Below are 27013 nucleotides of genomic sequence, written 5' to 3'. Positions count from 1 at the left end.
GAGCTATGGGGGGAATATAACCATGTAGGAAAATGAACCCAGGGAAACCCTGGAATGTGTATCAAATGAAAGGCATTAAAGAGTATTTTATGAGGGAGTGGGCCATTTAGGGATATAGCCATAATGGTGGATCAGGGTTGACTCTAGAATGCGTTTGTACGATATGGGTAATGAAAGGTGTTAATGAGTATTTTAAAAGGGAGTAATCCTTAGTTCCATAGGTGGACGCCGTTTCGAGATATCGCCACAAAGGTGGACCAGGGGTGACCCTAGAATTTGTTTGTACAATATGGGCATAAAACTAATGGTGTTAATGAGTATTTTAAAAGGGAGTGGGCCTTAGTTCTATAGGTGGATGCCGTTTCGAGATATCGCCATAAAGGTGGACCAGGGGTGACTCTAGAATGCGTTTGTACGATATGGGTATCAAATGAAAGGTGTTAATGAGTATTTTAAAAGGGAGTAATCCTTAGTTCCATAGGTGGACGCCGTTTCGAGATATCGCCATAAAGGTGGACCAGGGGTGACCCTAGAATTTGTTTGTACAATATGGGTATCAAAAGAAAGGTGTTAATGAGTATTTTAAAAGGGTGTAATCCTTAGTTCCATAGGTGGACGCCGTTTCGAGATATCGCCATAAAGGTTGACCAGGAGTGGCCGTAGAATTTGTTTGTACAATAGAGGCATCAAACGAAAGGTGTTAATGAGTATTTTAAAAGGGAGTGGGCCTTAGTTCTATAGGTGGACGCCGTTTCGAAATATCGCCATAAAGGTGGACCAGGGGTGACTCTAGAATGTGTTTGAACGATATGGGTATCAAATTAAAGGTATTAATGAGGGTTTTAAAAGGGAGTGGTGGATGTTGTATAGGTGGTCGCATTTTCGAGATATCGCCATAAAGGTGGACCAGGGGTGACCCTAGAATTTGTTTGTACAATATGGGTATCAAAAGAAAGGTGTTAATGAGTATTTTAAAAGGGAGTAATCCTTAGTTCCATAGGTGGACGCCGTTTCGAGATATCGCCATAAAGGTGGAGCAGGGGTGACCCTAGAATTTGTTTATACAATATGAGTATCAAAAGAAAGGTGTTAATGAGTATTTTAAAAGGGAGTAATCCTTAGTTCCATAGGTGGACGCCGTTTCGAGATATCGCCATAAAGGTGGGCCAGGGGTGACTCTAGAATTCGTTTGTGCAATATGGGTATCAAACGAAAGGAGTTAATGAGTATTTTAAAAGGGAGTGGGCCTTAGTTCCATAGGTGGACGCCGTTTCGAGATATCGCCATAAAGGTGGACCAGGGGTGAGTTTAGAATATGTTTGTACGATATGGGTATTAAATGAAAGGTGTTAATGAGTATTTTGAAAGGGCGTTGGGGCTTAGTTCTATAGGTGGACGCCTTTTCGAGATATCGCCATAATGGTGGACCAGGGGTGACTCTAGAATGAGTTTGTACGATATGGGTATCAAATTAAAGGTATTAATGAGAGTTTTAAAAGGGAGTGGTGTGAAGGCGTTTTCCAGATATCGACCAAAATGTGGACCAGGGTGACCGAGAACATCATCTGTTGGATACCGCTAATTTATTTATATATGTAATACCTGCCAAGATTTTAAGGGTTTTTTATTTCGCCCTGCAGAACTTTTTCATTTTCTTCTACTTAATATGGTAGGTGTCATTTTATAAAGTTTTTTTCTAAAGTTATATTTCGCGTCAATAAAACAATCCAATTACCTTACCATGTTTCATCCCTTTTTTCGTATTTGGTATAGAATTATGGCATATTTTCATTTTTCGTAATTTTTGATATCGAAAAAGTGGGCGTGGTCATAGTCGGATTTCGTTCATTTTTCATACCAAGATAAAGTGAGTTCAAGTAAGCACGTGAACTAAGTTCTTTAAAGATATGTCGATTTTTGCTCAAGTTATCGTATTAACGGCCATGCGGAAGGACAGACGGGCGACTGTGTATAAAAACTGGGCGTGGCATCAACCGATTTCGCCCATTTTCACAGAAAACAGTTAGCGTCATAAAATCTATGCCCCTACTAAATTTCAAAAGGATTGCTTAATTTTTGTTCGACTTATGGCGTTAAAAGTATCCTAGACAAATTAAATGAAAAAGGGCGGAGCCACGCCCATTTTGAAATTTTCTTTTATTTTTGTATTTTGTTGCACCATATCATTACTTGAGTTGAATGTTGACATAATTGACTTATATACTATAAAGATATTACATTTTTTGTTAAAATTTTACTTTAAAACAATTTTTTTTTAAAAGTGGGCGTGGTCCTTCTCCGATTTTGCTAATTTTTATTTATCGTACATATAGTAATAGGAGTAACGTTCCTGCCAAATTTCATCAGGATATCTTCAACGACTGCCAAATTACAGCTTGCAAAACTTTTAAATTACCTTCTTTTAAAAGTGGGCGGTGCCACGCCCATTGTTCCCATACCAAGTTTCGTCGCTTTAGCTGTCATTTGTAATGAATCGAAAAAGTGGGCGTGGTTATAGTCCGATATCGTTCATTTTAAATAGCGATCTGAGATGAGTGCTCAGGAACTTACATACCAAATTTCATCAAGATACCTCAAAATTTACTCAAGTTATCGTGTTAACGGACGGACGGACGGACGGACGGACATGGCTCAATAAAATTTTTTTTCGATCCTGATTACTTTGATATATGGAAGTCTATATCTATCTCGATTCCTTTATATATGTACAACCAACCGTTATCCAATCAAACTTAATATACTCTGTGAGCTCTGCTCAACTGAGTATAAAAATGCAGTTCTAGTCGCTCGTGTCATAATTCCCAATTTTCGGTGATTAAAAATTCTGGCATAGATGCTGCTTCAAAAATTCTCATATCGTTCGTCACATTGACTTTATCTTTTTTATCGAAATCCGTATTGTAAAAATTACAATAAAATTGTTGCAACAATTTTTTGCTGAATATTCTTTTAATATTTACCGAAATTCGTTTATTGATTGCACGCGGTTACTTAACCTATTTTTTCGTCGCCAATGTAGTGTTTAATAGTCGATGGTTTAGCAAAGAAGAACGAGTATTATTTATTGCGAGTAGTATGTAACCTTAAAGGTAACAACGAATGTCAATGTGTAGACAAAGAGGATAAATACAATAAGAGCCGTCACTCGTTATTTTATGGCGAGTATCTCGCTGGAAATTGAAAAAATTGATGCCGAATGTTTTCTGAGAGGGACATTTTTAATTGTCTGGCATTTATCCATGCCGTGTAGGCCCCTTGTGCAACTGTGATTTTTGGAAAGAGAATTAAATAAATTAATTAAATACAGTCGGAAAAATAAACACAAATATCCCAGTAAAATGTATAGAAGACATTTATAAACATCTCGCCCAAAATAAAAGTAGCGACTACCTCTCAGTATACATCGAGTAAATGCCAAAAAAAAAAATAACGAGTGACGGCTCTTATTGTATTTATCCTCTTTGGTGTAGATACGTAGAGAATGACAGTTTTGGCGTTGCCATACTATATAACTAATTTCTATATTTATACTCAACACCCGGAAACCTGGACATCCAAACAGACATCTGATTGGTGAGCCAACACCGCCTAGGACTTAAGGAGTCATCTCCGTAAGCATTTTGAGAAAATACGGCACCTGAGAACTCAGCCGTATGAGGCAAAAAAAAAAAAAAAACACAAGCAGGTCCTTGGTGAACTCCACAAACAGGCGTCGGACCTTTATGCCAGGAATTGCCCGGTGAATCCAGTACTCAAAAACAGTACCCAAAACTTCCGGGAGAGGAACACATACTCCACAGGGAAGCGCGAGTCACTCTGGCTCAACTTCGTTCTGGATACTGTAACAGGTTAAACTCTTACATATCCACAATCAACCCCGATGTACAAAATATATACCCCGCTTGCAATGTGTCCCCACATGACACCAACCATCTCTTTAATTGTAATGTGGAACCAACGCCTCTAACGCCCCTTTCGTTATGGTCCACCCCTGTTGAAACAGCAAGTTTCCTTGGACTTCCGTTGGAGGATATTGATGACAATTTGTAATCGGTCGCAGCTATTAGTTGGGGCGAAGCTTTGCTACAACAACAACAACCGTCGTCAACTTGTCTTGTCTTTTGTTTGCGCTGGTTTGCCGAGAACATAGAGACCCGTACCTGTTCCAACCGTTCCTCCCAAGGCAACGGAACATGTTCTATTGTAAAATTATGTAACATAAAGCTCTACCTTATACATATCTTATAGTAATTCCTCATGTAAGCCATATTTAATATGCGCTGTATGCCTTTTATAAAACACTAGCTTTACCCGGCTTACGTTGTAACGCCCGAGATCGAATGAATGTTGCATTATATTTTCTGTTTTGTTTGTTGATAATTTATTTTATTGTTCTGTAAATTGAATTGAATTTTGTACGCATATTCGGTGAAATTTTCGATTAAAACATTTTATTATTGGATCTTTTTGTAATGCATGTGGGTACAGAATATTTTTGGTTTTTTCGTTCGGTGCAAAGATAAACAAATTTTTTGGCGTTCCAACTCTAGAGCTAGCAACATAAAGCTTGCCATTGGAAAATCACGGACTCTCTAAATTTAATCCTGCAACAGTAAGCGATTGTCCTTGTGCTTTGTTGTTTGTAATTCAAAAGCAAGGCGTACAGGAAACTGTAAGCGGTTAAAATTGAATGGCAAATCTGTAGGAATCATTGGGATTCGTGGTATTAGCACATCTTCACCTTTGCTTTTACCGTTGATAATTGTTGCTTCGATTACATTCGGCATTAATTTCTACACGCAAAGTCTGGTTCCATTGCACAATTTTGGTGGGTCTAAATTCCGAAGAAGCATGATTGGTGAGCCAATTTTCGAAGTTAATATATGCGCAGGCATTCCAGGTGGTTCTAAAGAGTTTAGAAATTCAATTGGATAACTCACAATTTGATCTTCATCTGTAACTGTGTCGATCGATTTATATTTCGTCACTTCACCAGGACTTTGGTTTTGAACGCGATCATTAATTTTTTTAACATTGTCATTTTTTGGAAGCTAAGATTGCTCGTTCGCATAGCCCATGGGGGAATCACTAGGTGAAGTAAATAAAAAGAGATAGAAGATGTACGCTATCTGAAACGGTAGAGGTGTATTTTCAACGGTCAGAAGAGGGTAAAATGTTTACCCGCTTTGGAAAAGTAGGAGTAGAAAAATAAATGCCTTGCTACGAAGGCCATTACAGACTGTTTTTTTCATCATATCAGTGCAACCTAAAGCCAATACAAAGGGGATACACAGGACCAATGCGGGCTTATATTACTTTGGGCATCGAATAAAATTAAAAACTTAAACTGCGATGAGTAGTAGAATTCAATAATGCGTCTAAAGTAAATTGACCTCAACTTCAACTGCAGTTGAAGCTTTTATCGAAAAACCGGACAAAAGTGGGAAAGGTGTTATCCATTATATAGGTGAACTCTAGGAATTTTGCACACTTAAATGGGTTTCGGGTTTGATGAAAAGTTTTACAGTCATACCTGGAAGTGATCGTAATGCTTTTAAATGTGTTTCGATCTCTAAAAATACATTGTTCTTTCCATCTGCTCTGTTTGACATTGAGAGTCGGAAGTAAAACATATGACCTTCTAATATATCATACAAACTTGATCAGAAGATCTCCCATAAGCTCTTAACAGTTAATTCATGATGTATTACTAATGTTCCCAAGTTATGTGAAATATGTCAGGGGATATAATAGGAGTCGACCTAGAACCAGAAGGTGTTAACCCGATCGAGCCGGATTCATATATTCTAAATTAAAATCTATAACTGTAACATTCCTCTTATCTTAGTGGTCTAATTTTTAGGCCAAAACAACAATAGTGAGTAACAATTTTTTGTAACTGTATTTAGAAATCCATTGTTTTAGCGAAGTGTTTACGTAAATAAGGTGTAATACGACAGTTTTGGTGTTCTTGCACATTTCTCGAAAGTCTTCAATAGCGCTGCACAGGCGAAAATCCTTGTTGGATATGGCGCGAATTCAAATAGTTTCTTTTAACAAAGTCCTGTTTCAAATTTTTTTGGAACAAATTAAACATACTTATATGATGGAAACATCAATAATATGAACGCAATAGTTAAGCACGACCTTACTTATGGAAGCCACACCAAAGATACCCAAATATGAATCTCTGTAATTAAATCAGGTAAAGGTCCAACGATATTCACCTACTGGTTTAGATGAAATAAAATAATTAAAAAAAATTTTTTAAGTTAAACGGTTTTATTGAAAACAATACTTACATGAAGTAATAATAATACTAAAAGCTAGAAAATAATTAGGTAGGTCCTAGGTACTAGTCATCACACTCCTTATCAATCTATGGCGTTGATCAGACAATTAAATAAAAGCGTTGGACGCGTCATATTTCTACTGATAGTCATAAGTAAAACTAACTGAACCTTAATCAGTCACATTTTTAGAAATTTCACGCGTCCAACGCTTTTATTTAATTGTCTGATCAACGCCATAGATTGATAAGGAGTGTGATGACTAGTACCTAGGACCTACCTAATTATTTTCTAGCTTTTCGTATTATTATTACTTCATGTAAGTATTGTTTTCAATAAAACCGTTTAACTTAAAAAAATTGTTTTAATTATTTTATTTTCAAGTTTTTAGTCTTTATTTAATTGCCTATTATTTCTCATTCTATTTAGTTAATTTAGTGACTCATTATTACAAGGACTCTTTCCTGACAATTTGTTACAACCTAAGTCCTCAATACATAATCCTTCCAAAGACTCTACTCGACTCTGCGCCACGTATGCTTGTCCCTCCTCCAACTCAAAAATATTTTGATGTCACTTCTACAGGACTGTATGCAATATCTGTTCCAAATATGAGCCAAATCGGGCATCATAGGTCGCCTTCTATTCGTGTATCTATGTATTATGTGTTCCAAATATGGGCAAAATCGGACCACAAATATGATTTTTGTGAATATCTTGATTCTTCCGCCACCTAGCGGTAATTTTTTTGATAGGTCGCTTTCAATGTCTGTATGTATTAAGTGTTCCAAATATGAGCCAAATCGGGCCACAAATAGGATTTTTGTGAATATCTCGATCCATGCGCCACCTAGCGACGATTTTCTTTCACAGGTCGAAATCTATTCTTATATGTATTAAGTGTTCCAAATATGAGCCAAATCGGTCCACAAATACGATTTTTGCGAATATCTCGATCCATGCGCCACCTAGCGGCGATTTTTTTTCACAGGTCGATTTCTATTCTTGTATGTATTAAGTGTTCCAAATATGAGCCAAATCGGTCCCCAAATACGATTTTTGAGAATATCTCGATCCGTGCACCACCTAGCGGCGATTTTTTCTTATTATTGCATTGTCATCGGGTTCTGCACTATATTCCAAGTTTCATGCTTGTAGCTTATCGGGAAGTTACTTAAATTTCAATTACAAGATTCGTTCACAACGGCCGTGCAGCCGTGCATGCGGCCATGCGGCCTGTCAACTCAAGCTAAATAAAACCGTTTAAAAAAGTACAAAAACTACCATATTTTACTCCTGAAAAATGCAAAAAACAACACTTTTTCGGGGCAACATTGGTGAAAATTTTTCAGATAGCCCAATGACAGAACAAAGAAGAATTTAGAGCGAGACAATTGACGGCTTACTTCACCTGGTTATTCCACCATGGCATAGCCAAAAAAAAATTTTATATAAAATTCTTAATTCTAAAATTTGAAAAACCTTCGTCTTGATCGAAGGAACCTACAACCAAAACTTTGTGATGATTGATTTGTGGGAAATGCGTTTCCATAGGGCGGCAGATTACTAAACGCCCAAAAGGAATAACAATCACACTCAACAATGGAGTCAAACTTTAGGTGTTAAAATGACGTAAGTTTGTACGGCAGCCATAGTTCCGAAAAGCAGAAATCCCATTGTATGGAAGATGCCACGCCCCTTTTTCCCAATTCCACATTTTACTGGAGGTGTTAGGACTTAACGTCATATAGCTCCTTACCAATTTTCATTATCCTACCATAACTACATCCAGAGATATGCAGTATGATATATTCCATTCGTATGGGAGGTGCCACGCCCCCTTTTTCCCAATTCCACATTTTCTTGGTGGTGTTACGCATTGCCCTCGTATAACTCCTTACTGAATTTCATTGTTCAGGCATGTATACCTTCAGAGTTATGCAGTGCCAAAGATTCCATTTGTATGGGAGGTGCCACGCCCCTTTTACATATCGAAATTATTTTTAGCCTAAAACCTTGGTATTGATCGAAGGAACCAAAATTTGGTGATGATTGAAGTGTGGGAAATACGTTTCCATAGCGAGCACACACACACACATAATATGATTTGATTTTTATATACATATATAGATTACCAATTGTTTTTGTTTTTATCGGCCTATTGATAAATGATTCAAGGTTCGATTCGAGCTTAAGGCGAGAACAATAATTTTTTCTAATGATAATTATTGTTATTTTTTAATTTTTCTAAATTTGAAAAATTGTATTTTGTTTTTGGAATAGTAAGTAGAAAATATTTCAGACAACCTGCTATAGCTGCGCAGATAGATCCATTTCGAAGGGTGCTAAAGCCTTCATCATCAGTACGCTTTAGGCATGCTGCGCTAACCATTTAGCTATACAGCGGTGGTTTGTTTGACTGGCAAATTTACTACTTTTATTTCTTTTTACCAACTATATTTATTGGATCTATCTGCACAGCTATGGCAGGGTGTCTGAAAAATTGTCTACTTACTATTCCAAAAACAAAATACAATTTTTCAAATTTAGAAAAATTAAAAAATAACAATAATTATCATTAGAAAAAAATTATTGTTCTGGCCTTGAGCTCGAATCGAACCTTGAATCATTTATCAATAGGCCGATAAAAACAAAAACAATTGTTAATAAACCATGAGTACTTGGGAATGTCAAACAAAGTAATTGACAATAAACAAAAAATCCAGCATTATCAGTGATTTGCACCAGATGGCGCAACACTGAATAAATATAGTTGGTAAAAAGAAATAGAAGTAGCAAATTTGCCAGTCAAACAAACCACCGCTGTATAGCTAAATGGTTAGCGCAGCATGCCTAAAGCGTACTGATGATGAAGGCTTAGCACCTTTCGAAATGGATCTATCTGCGCAGCTATGGCAGGTTGTCTGAAAAATTTTCTACTTACTATTCCAAAAACAAAATACAATTTTTCAAATTTAGAAAAATTAAAAAATAACAATAATTATCATAAGAAAAAAATTATTTTTCTGGCCTTGAGCTCGAATCGAACCTTGAATCTTATATAGATTACCTTTCAGATAAACCTGTAGAGCTGCCTGATTCCAAATAAGCCTTATATAAGGTTCACGTTTGAGAGGTAAATCCCGCTGTCGCTCTTCAATTTGGAATTGGTACTTATTACTTAGAATTCCCCCAGTGGGTTAGGGGGTCAGAATATACTCGCGGTAGGTATGTATGTCGTAAGAGGTGACTAAAATACCAGATTCAAGGGGCTGTGTAGCGTAACCCTTTCAGGTTGCCAGCGCAATATATAGCTTCTCCAAACCCAATATTTAACCTCACCTATCCGCGGCGAATCCTGTTTCACTAACAGACGAGACTCTGGCGACCGCAAGCTCCTCATTGAACTTGGGGGTGGGGAGGGAGGTATGGTCTGAAGGTTTAATGTGGCCATATAAATCGTTCCCGAGATGGTCGGGCTAGCACCTTAATGGTGCTGTGTTAGCGGACCGTACCGGATCTGTATCCGGCAAAGGACCATGCCATCGATAACACTCCCCAAAGCCTTCGGGGAGAAACCTTATCGCTACAACAACAACAACATTACTTAGAATTAGGCGATCGAATAGTTCGCACAGGTCATCATATCGCAGACCTAGATCAAAATCAAGGTAACTCAAAAATACGAAATTTCGAAGTTTTATGCACCAACGGGCTTCCCAATCTAATATATACCGAACTGTATACTCGATTTAATAATACCTCCACTAATTAGCGAGAAAAGGACGTTTAAAAAATAATAATTGCATTGGCGTAGACGGGAGAGCCATTAAATTTTTCGCATTTTCTGAACATTGCGATTTTTTGAGTTGATCACTGTTTTTATCTAGGAGTGCGAAATGTAAATTCGTTGATTAGATACAACGAAAATGTATGTGGGAATTTTTAACTCACATATAATTTTAATTAATTAGTAACAAATAGTCTCTAATTGTAATTTTAATTGAATATGAGAAGTGGCAACATATAGAGCTGGATTTCGCTTCGATTCTTAATCGATTTAGTCGATCTTTTCTTTAGAAATGTAGAATCGATTTTTTTTGAAATCGTTCGATTCTTTAGGCATCGAAGTTTTCATCACTATCTACTTTACGGATGCTTGAGGAAATATATATTCTGTAATTTTTGTTTTTATAAATTTAGCTTTATTGTGCTGGTGGCTTAGAGAGAAAGGAGAAAGATGAAGAAATTTCTTCGCACATCTGGTAAGCAATATATTGAACTTGTGTTTATCTATTTTGTGGTATGATATTGTGTTCAGTACGAAATTAATATCACAGTTTTAGATTCTGGTAAGCCAATTGAAAGTGACTAAAGGGGAACTCAATCTTATAAGTAATCCAAAGATTCGCAGATCTGTTCTCTGGACTTTTTAAGTAAGATAAAGTGAATTTAAAATTTTTCATACAAACACACACACATATTTACTAAACTTTGCTTCGACATTCATTATTTTCGATATTTTTATAAAAATATGTATTATTTATAACACCAATAATCCAAATATACACTTAAGACTTTTTTTAGCTTTCAGTGAGAACTTTTAGAGTTTATCTCTCAGATGGGGTTTTGCATGAACATTTGTGGGCAACCAAAGAGAGATTTTTTGAAATACATATGTACATGCATACAGTGTTGCCCTTGTTTCACTTTGCGGAGATTTCATCCTTTTTAGAACATTTTGCTCCTTTGAAAACTATTTCAAATATTTTTAGAACTATTTTGGGGCTCAATATTTTACCCTGTAATAAGCATCAAAATTAAAAATGCACTTGATTATTTTAAGAAGTATCTATAGAAATATGGTTCAGAAATTATATCCTTTCGAATTTAAAAGAAATCCATAACTTAAAAATAAAGGTGCGTATTCAGAGTCGAAATATAGTTACCTATACTTTAAATATGGTCACAGATTTTTTGACATATTGTCCATAGCAAATTATTTTAAAAAGCCTACCTACATAACATTGATTGTGAATATGACCATAGTTTTTTGGGTATTTTAATGTAGAGAAGGAATTTTATTAGTCCTTTTAAATTGATTTACAGCTTATAGCTGTTAAAAAATTTCAATTAAAATGCGCATTTCTAAGAGCTTGACTTTAACGGATCAGTTCAATGTATAATTTTGGTGCGGTCTTGCTACACAAAGTTTGTGGAACGCTTCTGTGTGGAAGTGTAGCATAAAAATAAAATCCCTATTGACCGCTTTTTGAAAATTCTCAACGTAAACACTGTTCACAGCAGATCCGAAGAAGGGTACTTTTGACATAGCGGCTACGGTTACTACTTCGATCCATTTATACAAAACTGGTGCTTTTTGTTTAGGTTTGGTCTGATGGCCACTTTTCCTCCATTCTGGTGCTTTGTACGGAAGCGAGAGCACAAGTGATAAAAAAAAAAATTTGTTTGCGCCACTAAAATATATACTTAAACCAAGACCGATTAAAAAAATTATAGATTTTTCTCCAAGATATTACATTGCAATGCATATTCCAGCCGATATCAAAACTATGAAATAAAAGATTTATTTTTATGTGTGCATATGGTTTTTCATAGTAGGGCAATAGGATCACCTAACCCACGTTCTCAGATTTTTTAGCGCAAAGAAATAATTATCACAGCGTTTTAGGACGGAGACAGACATTGCTAAATTGACAAATAAACGACTGAATAAGCAGGCCTGAACCGTGATAAAAAAATAAATAAAAAGAAATATATGTATACTTGGCGCGATTTATCTCAGAAAATATTTAGGCTGAGCTTCTCTTCACGTTTGCATCTTGCCCCTATTTAGTTTTTCCTACAAATATAAGGGACGGGGCTTTAATTTTTTATGTCGACTCCGAACGGCACCTGGAAGGCAGAAGGTTTTTGATGGCAGAAACTTTTCGGAGTGTTTTCCAAACCACTGTCGAGGGCGACCCCGCCTAAAAATGCTTTTTTGTAATTGAATGAACTTTTTTCTTAAATTTTGGTGTTGCTTTTGCGCGCGTCTTGAACCCAGCACCCTCGGTGTGGAAGGCGGAGTACGCTACCACTACACCACGGCGCCGCCAGAGTCTTGAACTAGCAAAAGCAATAAGTTAAGCTTAAATTCCGGTTAAATAATTATAAGCTGAGAATAACAAGTGTTCACTTTGTTTTGGGAAAACCCTCATTATACTCAGTTGAGCAGAGCTCACAGAGTATATTAACTTTGATTGTATAACGGTTGATTGTACAGGTATAAAGAAAAATCATCAGTATGGAAAAAATTTTGATTGAGCCATGTCCGTCCGTCCGTCCGTCCGTCCGTTAACACGATAACTTGAGTAAATTTTAAGGTATCTTGACGAAATTTGGTATGTAGGTTCCTGGGCACTCATCTCAGATCGCTATTTAAAATGAACGCTATCGGACTATAACCACGCCCACTTTTTCGATATCGAAAATTTCGAAAAATCGAAAAAGTGCGATAATTCATTACCAAAGACGGATAAAGCGATAAAACTTGGTAGGTGGGTTGAACTTATGACGCAGAATAGAAAATAAGTAAAATTTTGGACAATGGGCGTGGCACCGCCCACTTTTAAAAGAAGGTTATTTAGAAGTTTGGCAAGCTGTAATTTGGCAGTCGATGAAGATATCATGATGAAATTTGGGCGGAACGTTACTTGTATTACTATATGTATGCTTAATAAAAATTAGCAAAATCGGAGAACGATTAAAAGTGAAATTTTTACAAAAAATTTAATATCTTTACAGTATATAAGTAAATTATGTCAACCTTCAACTCCAGTTATGATATGGTGCAACAAAATACAAAAACAAAAGAAAATTTCAAAATGGGCGTGGCTCCGCCCTTTTTCATTTGATTTGTCTAGGATACATTTAATGCCATAAGTCGAACAAATATTTACCAATCCTTCTGAAATTTGGCAGGCACTTAGATTCTAGGACGATAACTGTTTTCTGTGAAAAAGGACGAAATCGGTTGACGCCACGCCCAGTTTTTATACACAGTAGATCATCTGTCCTTTCGCTCGGCCGTTAACACGATAACTTTAGCACAAATCGATATATCTTTACTAAACTCACTTCACATAATTATGTGAATACACTTTGTATTGGTATAAAAAATGGCCGAAATCCGACTATGACCACGCCCACTTTTTCGATTTCGAAAATTACGAAAAATTAAAAAAATGCCATAATTCTATACCAAATACGAAAAAAGGGATGAAACATGGTAATTGCATTGGTTTATTGACGCAAAATATAACTTTAGAATAAAACTTTGTAAAATGGGTGTGACACCTACCATATTAAGTAAAATAAAATGAAAAAGTTCTGCAGAGCGAAATCGAAGCCCTTGGAATCATGGCAGGAATACTGTTCGTGATATTACATATATAAATAAATTAGCGGTACCCGACAGATGATGTTCTGGGTCACCCTGGTCCACATTTTGGTCGAAATCTCTAGGACTAAGACCCACTCCCTTTTAAAATACTCATTAACACCTTTCATTTGATACCCATATCGTACAAACACATTCTAGAGTCACCCCTGGTCCACGTTTATGGCGATATCTCGAAAAGGCGTTCACATATAGAACTAAGGCCCACTCCTTTTTAAAATACTCATTAACACCTTTCATTTGATACCCATATCGTAAAAACAAATTCTAGAGTCACCCCTGGTCCACGTTTATGGCGATATCTCGAAAAGGCGTCCACCTCTAGGACTAAGGCCCACTCCCTTTTAAAATACTCATTAACACCTTTCATTTGATACCCATATCGTACAAACACATTCTAGAGTCACCCCTGGTCCACGTTTATGGCGATATCTCGAAAAGGCGTTCACATATAGAACTAAGGCCCACTCCTTTTTAAAATACTCATTAACACCTTTCATTTGATACCCATATCGTAAAAACAAATTCTAGAGTCACCCCTGGTCCACCTTTATGTCGATATCTCGAAAAGGCGTTCACATATAGAACTAAGGCCCACTCCTTTTTAAAATACTCATTAACACCTTTCATTTGATACCCATATCGTAAAAACAAATTCTAGAGTCACCCCTGGTCCACCTTTATGGCGATATCTCGAAAAGGCGACCACCTATACAACTACCACAACTCCCTTTTAAAATTCTTATTAATACCTTTAATTTGACACCCATATTGTACAAACATATTATAGAGTCACCCCTGGTCCACCTTTATGGCGATATATCGAAAAGGCGTCCACCTATAGAACTAAGGCCCACTCCCTTTTAAAATGCTCATTATCACCTTTCGTTTGATATTCATAATGTACAAACGGATTCTAGAGTCAACCCTGGTCCACCTTTATAACGATATCCCGAAAAGGCGTCCACCTATAGAACTAAGGCCCACTCCCTTTTAAAATACTCATTAACACCTTTCATTTGATACCCATATCGTAAACAAATTCTAAAATCACCCCTGGTCCACCTTTATGGCGATATCTCGAAAAGGCGTCCACCTATAGAACTAAGGCCCACTCCCTTTCAAAATACTCATTAATACCTTTCATTTGATACAAATATCGTACAAACAAATTCTAGAGTCACCCCTGGTCCACCTTTATGGCGATATCTCGAAAAGGCATCCACCTATAAAACTAAGGCCCACTCCCTTTTAAAATACTCATTAACACCTTTCATTTGATACCCATATCGTACAAACAAATTCTAGAGTCACCCCTGGTCCACCTTTATGGCGATATCTCGAAAAGGCGTCCACGCATAGAACTAAGGCCCACTCCCTTTTAAAACACTCATTAACACCTTTCGTTCGACACCCATATTGTACAAACGCATTCTAGAGTCACCCCTGGTCCTCCTTTATGACGATATCTCGAAAAGGCGTCCACCCATAGAACTAAGGCCACTCCCTTTTGAAATACTCATTAACACCTTTTATTTGATACCCAAATTGTACAAACAAATTCTAGAGTCACCCCTGGTCCACCTTTATGGCGATATCTCGAAGAGGCGTCCACCTATAGAACTGAGACCAACGCCCTTTTAAAAAACTCATTAACACCTTTCTTTTGATACTCATATCGTACAAAAAAATTCTAGAGTCACCCCTGGTCCACCTTTATGGCGATATCTCGAAAAGGCGTCCACCTACAGAACTAAGGCCCACGCCCTTTTAAAATATTCATTAGCACCTTTCATTCGATACCCATATCGTACAAACAACACATTCCAGGGTTACCCTAGGTTCATTTTCCTACATGGTGATTTTCCCTTATTTTGTCTCCATAGCTCTCAACTGAGTATGTAATGTTCCTTTACACCCGAACTTAGCCTTCCTTACTTGTTTTTTATTGATCTTGATGAGAAAGTTTATGTTTCATGAAAAATTTACGCTTATCGTGAACCCTAAACAACCTGTTGGAAATGATATCTTATTATTCCGTTTTTCGGGTCATGTATTGAAAGCTCTTGTACAGGTTTTGAAACATTATAAATGTGTCAATTAGGCTAATTCACGACTATTTTTATTAGTTATCTTAGCTGAAAAATACTAAAAGTTTATCCACATTTAAGCAACTCTCCACATGTTCATAAAGTATGAACGCTCGACTTTTAAAGAATTTCTGCTGCATTAACCGAATTTCGGACAGGAGGAAGATAGGTTCCATCAACTACTAAGAGCTGCCCAAAGAATTATAGGTTGACTTAATTTTACATATTTTTTTATCTTTATGTAGAATTATGTATAGTATAAGTCAGAGCGTGCCACAATTCCCAAAATAATGGAGATTTCCTGGCGTGAATGTGTTACTGCTGCCAAATAGTAACACATTAACGCGATGTAGGGACTGAAATCGAAGGCCTATATAAATAATTTTTTTGTGACATTTTAAAAATATTGGTCCTTCTTTTGTTCTTTCAAAAGGAATTTTCGTCCAGAAAAAAGATATGTTGTGGCAACCGTGATCATGAAATAGTGACCAAGGCTGCCGAATTTCAGCGAAAAGTACCCAATTCCTTCTTCAAATACCAGAATGGTACATTTTTTCTGCTGATTTTACCCACAGGGGAAAAAAAGGAAATTGGAAATGAATATATAGCTAAATTATTCATTTCATAAAATATTTCAACCGATTGCTCCCCTCGCAGCGGGGTCATTATACACATATTGTAATAATAAGTATTAAAGAAGAAAGTGTATTGGTTAATGTTCCCAAGGTTGGTTTTGAAATAAAAGGTTCAAAAAAGCGCAAAAAGTATAACATTTCGGTAAAGACTATACTAATTATCTCACTCCGATGAAAGGATCAAGTGAAGACCCATGTGGCATTCCTTGATGCTTCCAATTTTGTCGGCAGGCAACGAAACGAGAGAGAAACTATCCAGCTTTATTTGTCGGGAAAAATCGTGTAACTGATTAATTACGTAAGCAAGTACACTGTTACAAAGAATAAGCAAAATTTAAATAAACTTTGTTTAGTTCGATTTAATCGATTAAATCGATTTTTTTCTAGAATTAAAAAAATCGATTCTTAAAACAATCGAATCGAATCCAGTTCTAGCAACATACACAAGTCAACTGAAATAATCTTTATTTATGCCGAATATTATGAGATCTCCCCAAATCAAAGCAAATATGTCAATAAATATAGGTATGTATTTATTTACGATAGATGGAAAATTTCTAAGTAAGGTATCTGTGTGTACATGAACTACATACATGAATACAATAAAGGTCGCGGCACAATGACATTTTTCATATACATAAGCCGTGTTTTTTTTTTACACGCGTAGGAGACCCATCTAGCGGCAGTGGTTAAATAAATAGCTACAGAAAAGGGTGTACCGAAAAGCGGAGACACAACCCTCTGATGGCCATAGTGTATAACATATAGCTGAATCAGTTGTCATGAATTGTGGACACGCACCATTTTAAGAGGTGATACATAGAATTAGTGTAGAGGTGAAACATAGACACATATTTCAGTTACATCTGAGTATAATGCGTATTGAAATTTAGTAGTAGTAATTTTATGTGCAGCAATTTCAGAGGAGTATTTAAAGTTTGACCCTTAGCAGTCCACATATATTGTAACGAATTTACTGCAATTCCTCTTATTTGCAACCTTCTACTAACGTTCGAATCACTAAACTGTTGAATAAATAACTCCACTATTCAATAATGCAAAATGGCCTTTATTCAAGTATTTCACAATACTGCTACTTCTCGACAGATAGCGTGCTTAAATCAAACTCATTATGATTCTCAGCTTTACCTCCTTTTATACTCTGTGATTTCTCGTTCGCATACTTCTAGGCGTTTCTATTTCTAGAATTTACTTCTCGTTTACAAGCTATAAATTTCTCAGCTCTAACTACAGATGCACGATTTTTTAGGTTCTCGCAGAGCCCACGCGCGTGCATATGTGAGTGATACTTGCACATATGATTGCATACTTTCGGGAGTATCTCAGATATATGCATGTGTTTGTGCGTTACTCTCCGCTGCTTGTATGGACACATGGGTAGACATAATGATTGATTTGTTGATGTGCATACAAGTCACTGTTTTAGTATCGGCTTAGAGATGATAATATCCCTTAGTGTTGCTAATATTCGTCACAATATTTTCCATGTCAGATGGTGCCAGTGCCTCCCAATCTACCGGTCTGCATAAAAATAGATGCAATACACTCATAATGCCTAAGATTGAGTTAAACGCATCTATATGAAAAACTGCTTATGTAACGGGGCTTTAAATAAGTGCATATAGTTATATACGTCTGTTAGATCGACCGCTATTTGCCAACAAATATTTTTTTGTTGAGTAGGAGCAACAACTAGCTACGATGGTTAAGTAGTTGTTATTACAAAGCCCATTTGCTTTTTTTAAATACATTCACGCATTTTTAGCAAGCAATTATTTAAATTTGTATTAATTGTTTGGGAAAAATTTAAATTATAGCTAGTTGTTATTGCTCTTACTCAACATAATAAAGAACAAGTAAGGGCGGGACTGTCTTCGGCTGTGCCGAAGACTTCATACCTTTCATGAATGGGGCTGAACAATAATCTTATACCAATCGTAATCTCAAAATAATGCGCTGTATAAGATAAGAAATATATAGTGAACAGATGTATATACCTAAACGATTTTAAGATAAATATAAACAAATTCCAAACAACCCCCTTATCTGAATGATCGGTTGTATGGGATATATATTATATATAGCTCCGATCGAAATGATTTTTAACGGAAATCTTCTATGATATATTAGAATATATATCACCAATTTGCACGTTTTTATATTGGAAACTAAGGGAGAAATGGCCAAAAACCTTTCTATCTGAAAGATAGGTTGTATGGGATAGGTATATACTATATACATATAGCTCCCATCAAAGGGATTTTTTCAGGAAATCTTCTATGATATAGTTATGTATAGAAGGATACACATATGAGCTTGTGTTAGAAGTAGTATTAAGTTCTCTTAATTTAGTATTAAGAGAGAAGTTAACTTTAATTAGTTATAAGGATACCGTTATTCGAAATTGTTAACTCTTTGAACATTGGCATAAGCTCCATTCGAATTTCGGTTTAGATCAGATGTAAAGTGAAGCTCGTGAAATAAAGATCATTTTAAGACTTTCCGTCTACATCATTATTGGCGCAGTCAACGGTTGAACTTACGGCTCGTGGAAAATTAGTTATTAATAAACCACATGTATTTAAATTTCGGAAAGAAATAAAGTATATTTTAATTGCAAAAGTGCTGTTGGTTATTTGAACAAAAAAAAAAAAAAACTTTAACGAAACCAAACGTATGATTTTGAAATACAGACTGAAATGAGAAAAACAAAAGAAGTGTATAAGTTTGTGGCTCATTTAACTTTATATAATTTCAAACATTGATTTTAACAAAAAGCTGTGAAAAAAAAAATTCAGAAAAATTAACGTTAATAATAACCCGTATAGCGAAGTAGCGTTTTAAATCGAAAAACAAGAAACAAAAGCTACAACAAAATTTAAAGGATAGTCCAAAGTTCAGTGAATTGATCATTTAAAGTCATTTAAAGGTCAAAGGAATTTTAACAGAAGTTCGAAAATATTCAAAGATTTAAAAGGCACAAAGTCGTTTAGAGGGCAAACTCATCAGTCAATCCAGCTAAAGTAAATCAGAGCAGAGAACTTCCTTTTCCAATCAAACAACAACAAGCAAGCATAGGTAGAGAGAAGCCAATTAAATTGAGAAGCAGCAACATCTACAACATAGACTTATGAGAAGTACACGAACAACTTGGTAAGTTTAAACTCATCTTTACTCCCGAATTCGTTCCAACCGAGGTTAACGACGATCACGAAGGAATCAAGTGAACATCAAAACATCATTTTTTTAGAATTTCGAAGGGCAAGAAGCTGCAAGAAACCGAAAATGGAAGGCCTGGACATAAATGTTAGATTTAAGTTAATAACAGCAAATATTAATAACATTTCAAGTTTCAATGGCGATAGAGATGCGCTCCTAATTTTCCTACAGAGAATAGATTCGATGGTTCCAATTCTCGATTCGTTTCCATTAGATTATCGTTGTTTAATTATGGGTAGCGTTAAAGATAAAATTGTAGGTGATGCAAGGAGATCTTTGTTGGTCAATGGAAATGCGGATAATTGGCCAGATATTAAACAAATTTTAATTGACAATCACGGCGAAAAAGATTCCGTAGATGACCTTATTGATAAAATTAGAACTTGCCGTTGTGATTCAAACATCGAAAATTTTTACAAAAAATTAAATACATTATTATGTAGGTTAAACAATGCTTTATATTTTAGCAACGAAAATAATGCAGTAATAAATAGTAGCAGCAATGCCAGAATTGCTTTACATACATTTAAACATGGTTTACCAGAGCCAGTTAAGAGCATTATAATTAGCAGGAATCCATCAAACCTTAAAGAAGCTTTTGATGTTATAAAAAAAAATGGTTATTTAATGTACACAACCAACAGTCATTATTCTGTTAGTAACAGAGCACAGCACGTAGGTAATGTACAAAGCGCAGATAGGAACGTGGAACATAACAGAAGTCGACAACAGCACAGGCAAGACAGCAATAGGTATTTTAATGACATCGGAAGCAGAGCAAATGTACGAAACAATTTGGAAGGTAACAGACACCAACAACACATGCAAGACAACAGGTATTTTAATGAGTATCCAAGCAGAGGAAATGAAATCGAAAACGGAAATGGACGTGAATTGAGACAAAATCCAAATACACAAACATCTATGCAGTCAAGGAGAGCGCATAATTCTAATATGCAAGCAGTGAATGGTAACAGAAACGTGGGTAGGTATACATTTGGACACACAAATAATTCACAAAATTCATACATGAATAATACTCAACATCGCAATGATAACGAGTCTATGGAAATAGGTACAAATGAAATGATGCAAAAATTTTCAAGCACTAAGCCTAGAAGATTACCCTATATAATAATTAATACAAAGATAAGAAAACTTAAATTTATTATTGATACGGGTGCAGAATTCAGTGTCATAAACCCTAAGGTTTGTAGCCCTAAATGGAAAATGGACTCACCGGATTTCACACTAAAAGTATTAAATAAAAAAGTCAGTACTAATACTTTATATAGGATACCACTATTTAAAGAATTCAATAAACCAAATACTTTTGTTCAATTCTTGGAAGTACCATTTCACACATACTTTGATGGCATAATTGGAAATAATATTCTGTTTGATCTTAATATAATATTTGATTATAAAAAGAGAATGTTGTTAACAGACAGTGCAAGTGTGCCAATTTATTTCAACGAAGAAGAAGAATCTTCTTATGATAAATATTTAAATAATGAATTGGTACAGGTTTTTACATGCGAGGAAGAAAAAAATGAAAAGTCCTTAAATAGTTTATTTTCTGAACACTTAAATTCGAAAGATAAGGCGATGCTAAAATCTGTTTTAAATAAATACACTGATCTTTTTTATAAGGAAGGCGAGAATTTGACCTTCACAAACGAGATTAAGCACAGGATTATCACAAAAACAGATGTCCCGATATACAGCAAACTTTATAAATATCCTGCTGTACACAGAGCAGAAGTCGATAGGCAAATTAAAGATATGCTAAATCAAAAGATAATAGTTCATAGTAATAGCCCGTACAACGCGCCTCTTTGGGTTGTACCAAAAAAAATCGATAGCAGCGGAACTCCAAAGTGGCGAATCGTTATTGATTATCGAAAGCTAAATGAGCAAACGGTAGATGATAGGTTTCCTATTCCGAATATGGAAAACATATTCGATAAATTAGGTAAATGTAATTATTTTAGTACAATTGATCTCGCGAAAGGGTATCACCAAATTGAAGTTCATCCAGATGATAGGGCAAAAACTGCATTTTCAACCGCTGATGGTCACTATGAGTTCAATCGCATGCCATTTGGGTTGAAAACTGCTCCAGCCACCTTTCAGAGGCTAATAAACTACGTATTGAGGGAATACATAAATAAAATTTGCGTAGTATATTTAGACGATATATTAATCTTTTCTACTGGATTTCAAGAGCATATCGACTCTATACAAAAAGTTTTAAATCAGCTACGCAAATCAAATTTAAAAATACAGTTTGACAAATGCCATTTTGCTGCAATATCAACGAAATTCTTAGGTCATATCATTTCTGTTGAAGGAATCAAACCCGATCCTTCCAAAATTGAGGCAATTAGTTCCATGAAATTACCGCAAACTGAGAAAGAAATTAAACAATTTTTAGGTATAACCGGCTATTATCGGAAATTTATTCGCGATTATGCGAAAGTAGCATTACCGATGACTAAATTTTTAAAGCAAAATGCAGTAATTGACGTTAAAAATAAAGACTATATTAGTTCATTTGAATCTTTAAAAAAATTATTGACTAGTGATCCAGTTTTACAGCCACCTGATTTCGCGGAAAAATTTATTTTGACCACGGATGCGTCCCAATTTGCCATAGGTGCTGTATTGAGTCAGAAAAATCATCCAGTTTGTTATGCCTCGCGCACCTTAGCTGAACATGAAATACGATATTCAACCATTGAAAAGGAACTTCTAGCTGTAATTTGGGCTGTGAAATATTTTAGGACGTATTTGTATGGACGAAAATTTCTAATCCAAACAGACCACAAGCCTTTGACATGGTTACATAATATTAGAGAACCTAATATGAAATTACAAAGGTGGAAAATTTTTCTAAATGAATATAATTTTGATATTTGCTATATTAAAGGCAAAGATAATAAGGTTGCTGACGCATTAAGCAGATATTTAAGAAAATCAAACGACGACAATAGCGTTGACATTTTTAATAACGAGCAAATTGATTTTGCTGATACTAACATAGATATTCGCTCTACAGATGCAACTGTCCACAGTGGTATTGAGGATAATTTAAAATACATTTTTATTACGGAAAAAAGTGTAAATTATTACAAAAACCAACTTTATCTTAGTTACGGTGATACAGAAAATATTTTTACAGAAACTGTTAATAAAAAAAGTCATACTTTTGTCGTCATTAACGAGTCTTCTGATTTAGTAAATATATTTAGTAAAATACTTTTGAAAAAGGGCATAATGTGTATATATTGCGAAGATGATGATCTTTTCATAAAGTTTCAAGATATTTATATTAATAATTTTCAAAACAGCAGCTTAATTTTGTACAGATCAGTTACTAAGTTAGTAGAAATTACAGACAAAGACGAGATTTTAAGTTTAATTGAAAACGAACATATTCGAAACAATCACAGAGGAATTAAAGAAGTTTTTTACGAATTAAAAGATCGGTATTTTTATCCCAAACTTTATAAATTGATCACAATAGTAATTAATAATTGCAAAACTTGTCAGCTCGCTAAACACGATAGAAAACCACTAAAAATTCCGTATCAAGTTACGAAAAATCCAACTCACTTTAATGATATTGTGCACATTGACATTTGGTATCCAAATAGAAATTGTATGTTTTTAACAGCAATAGACAAATTTTCCAAATATGCAACTTTTCACAAGTTAAATGATAGGAATTGGATAGCGATATTGGACGCTTTAAGACAGCGTATACAGTTTTTAGGAAGAATGAATACAATTGTTTTTGATAACGAAAGATGTATGTTACACAGTGCTGTCGCTTTGTTCTTGAAAGAAAATAATATCGAAGTTCATAAAACTACGCCATACCTTAAAACAGGCAATTCCGATATCGAAAGGTTGCATGGTACATTAAATGAGCATCTGAGAATAATGAACGTGGATAAAAAGAAGAAAGGTTTAGAGTTAGAGGAGAAGCTTTTTCAAATATTCAATATTTACAATAATACAATTCACACTACAACAAAGAAACGTCCTATCGATTTTATAATTAAAAATTTTGACAAAGATTACATTCAAGACTTATGTAAAAAATATCAAGATGAGAAGGCTAAACGAATAAATAAGCTTAACGAAAATAGAAATCAACCAACTGACCAACAAGATAACCTTGTTAAAACCAGAAAAATTGCAAAAGCTGAACCAAAATATAAAGAACTTGATAACTATATTAAGGAAGGAAATTATGTTTTGGATACATCTACTAAGCAAAATAAGAAATATTATAAATCACAATTGAAAAGAAAATATAATTATCAAACCACTAGTTAAAGAAACAAGAGAATTTTGAAATATTAACAATGTTTTAAAATATATGTAACTAAAATTATTATTTTTTTTAATATCTTACCATTGTCGAATTGTTTTTAACATTTCTTTTCTTAAATAAGAAGACTGTGTTAACATTTTTAATTTTTATTGATAACGTTTGCAGAGACGCAAACATCTAAGGGTGGAGGAGTTATGTATAGAAGGATACACATATGAGCTTGTGTTAGAAGTAGTATTAAGTTCTCTTAATTTAGTATTAAGAGAGAAGTTAACTTTAATTAGTTATAAGGATACCGTTATTCGAAATTGTTAACTCTTTGAACATTGGCATAAGCTCCATTCGAATTTCGGTTTAGATCAGATGTAAAGTGAAGCTCGTGAAATAAAGATCATTTTAATCGACTTTCCGTCTACATCATTATTATATATTAGAATAAATATAACCACGTTTAACGTTTTTATATTGGAAATTAAGAGAGAAATGGCTAAAAATCTTTCTATCTGAACGATCGGTTGTATGGGATATATGTATACTATATATAGCTCCGATCAAAGTGATTTTTTCAGATAATCTTCTATGATATATTAAAATATATATCACCGAGTTTCACGTTTATACTTTCTAAACTAAGGGAGAAATGGCCAACAATCTTTCTATTTGAATGATCGGTTGTATGGGATATAACTATATATAGCTCCGATCAAAGTAATTTTTTCAGGATATCTTCTATGATGTATTAGAATATATATCACCGAGTTTCACGTTTATAATTTCTAAATTGCGGTAGGAATGACCGGCCGGGATCCCCGGCACCTCTGTGAAAAATTAATATTTCCAAAATCTGCCCGCACAGTTGACTTGGTCGTTCCTGGCTACAGATTGTGGAACTCTATTCCGGCATTTGGACACTGCCTTCTGGCGTCACATGCCTTTAAATTAGCCTTGGTGAGTGATAGCAAGTGTAGGACGTTTTGTGCTCGTGCCTTGCGCTTGGCAGGCTAAAATACCAGTGATCAAGCTGTCAGATCTAGAAGCAGCAAGTGGCATAGGCCCTAGAAAGTATTTGCTAAGAAGACGAAGTTTTTTTATAGCATAGGTCCTGGTTTTTGATAAGGTTTTTCAGTTTGGTCAGTAACACTACGGACTCATTCAGTCTATGTGAGGTCCTCATGGATCTTAAATATAACTAGCTTAACCCATTAGCGCCGGGGTACGTAACCCGTGGACCTATTTTTATGACCTTTTATACACAAGCTACTTTTGTCCCCTGTATGCAAAAAATGATTTACACAAATTTTTTTTATGACTACGCCCATTTCCCAGGCTGTACTTTTTAAAGTACAACCGGCGTTAGTATATACTATTTTTCATGTAATCACATATTTGTTTATACAAAGCAAATGATTTTAGTTTTATTGAAATATAAGTTCATAAGATAAAAGTACACTTTCGACTTCAACATAGATTACAAAAAAACTCATAAACACAAAAAATAAGAGTAATATAAGAAAATTAGGTATGATATTGCGCGAAACAATCTCGTATTATGGAAAGCGTTTTTTTGCACATGGCACATGACCAAAACATCCTTTGATGGCACACGACGCAACGCAATTGTCCTGCATTTTTTTGTGGAATATGTCCATTAGTACTCCTTTCCACAGATGAAGATGGTGCACGTCTTTTTCTTGGGACTCGTGCCTTACTTTATACATTTTGTCTGTGGAATTATTGATCTTAGTGTTGTCTGCAAAATGAAGGTACCTATCTTTTTATTTCGACATAACGATCTCTAGTCATGGCTTCTGAGGCTAAGGGTACACCAAGATCCTCGTCGAGCGACCAGTATGCACGTTCTGTTGGTAACTTATGGTAACCAGTAAAAAACAAAATAGCTATAAAGACTCTCATCTCCTCAACGTTAATTCTAAGCTTTGGATTATTTTTATCGGAGTGTGCATATAACATGGTTTGATCACACAAATTGAACTATTTCGTCCGTTAAAAATTCTTCGAAAACCATGGTTGGTGTATACTCAGCAAAACTCTCTTTAGTTGTATCAAATGTTTCAATATATATATTGTCATTGTATTGGATGGAGTATCTTGGACCTTTTTTAACCATTTACAATTTCGTGTATCTATAAAAGAGAAGTAGGCAAGCAGTAAATGATTAGGGTACAAAATATTCCATAACTAGCAAAAAGCATAGGTAACCAATTACCAATTGCTAGGTATTTCTCTGAAATGGAGTTCGATGAAGACGTTGAAGGTTGATCCTGCTTTTTTAACGGGGAGTTTATTACTGATGCTGAGCCCGTGGATTGATCACACTCAATCATATCCTCATCGATATCGAGTTTAACACGTCCTGGCAAATCTGTTGGCAGCATGTTATCATCTAAATTGTCCTCATCAAATTCTTCGGAGTCGGTTAGTGGGTCTAGCTCGGGAGGAATGATGATAAAGTCGGGGTTTGCCACATCATTATTCTCACTATCATCATACAATAGTGCATTAACAGCTTCAGCAAGCCCTCTGAAATCATTTTTTGCGTGGAAACTATATTTCGTTTTGTTGCAGACATTTCTAAATTCGGGGTAGAAAGAAGAAAATATGAGAGCGTATATACCGGCTGTACTTTATAAAGTACACCAAATTTTCACACGTGAAAAGTTAAATATAATTCCACTTCACAAAAAACCTTCAATATAGGATGTCTACTCTTACCTTATGGAAAACTTTTATAATTACCAAACTTATTCAAAACAAAACAATACACTTTTATATCACTTTGTAGAAGCACATCTCTTGAAACACGGAATTTTTTTGTAATTGATTAGTTTTGACACTTCATAAATGTCAAAATGTAAATCCAATGGCTTTGAAAAAATTATAAGGTGTACGTTAGACTGTCAACTAACTTT

The sequence above is a fragment of the Eurosta solidaginis genome, chromosome 3 (assembly GCF_040869045.1).
Source record: "Eurosta solidaginis isolate ZX-2024a chromosome 3, ASM4086904v1, whole genome shotgun sequence".
NCBI lineage: Eukaryota > Metazoa > Arthropoda > Insecta > Diptera > Tephritidae > Eurosta > Eurosta solidaginis.
This window is presented reverse-complemented; position numbering follows the sequence as displayed.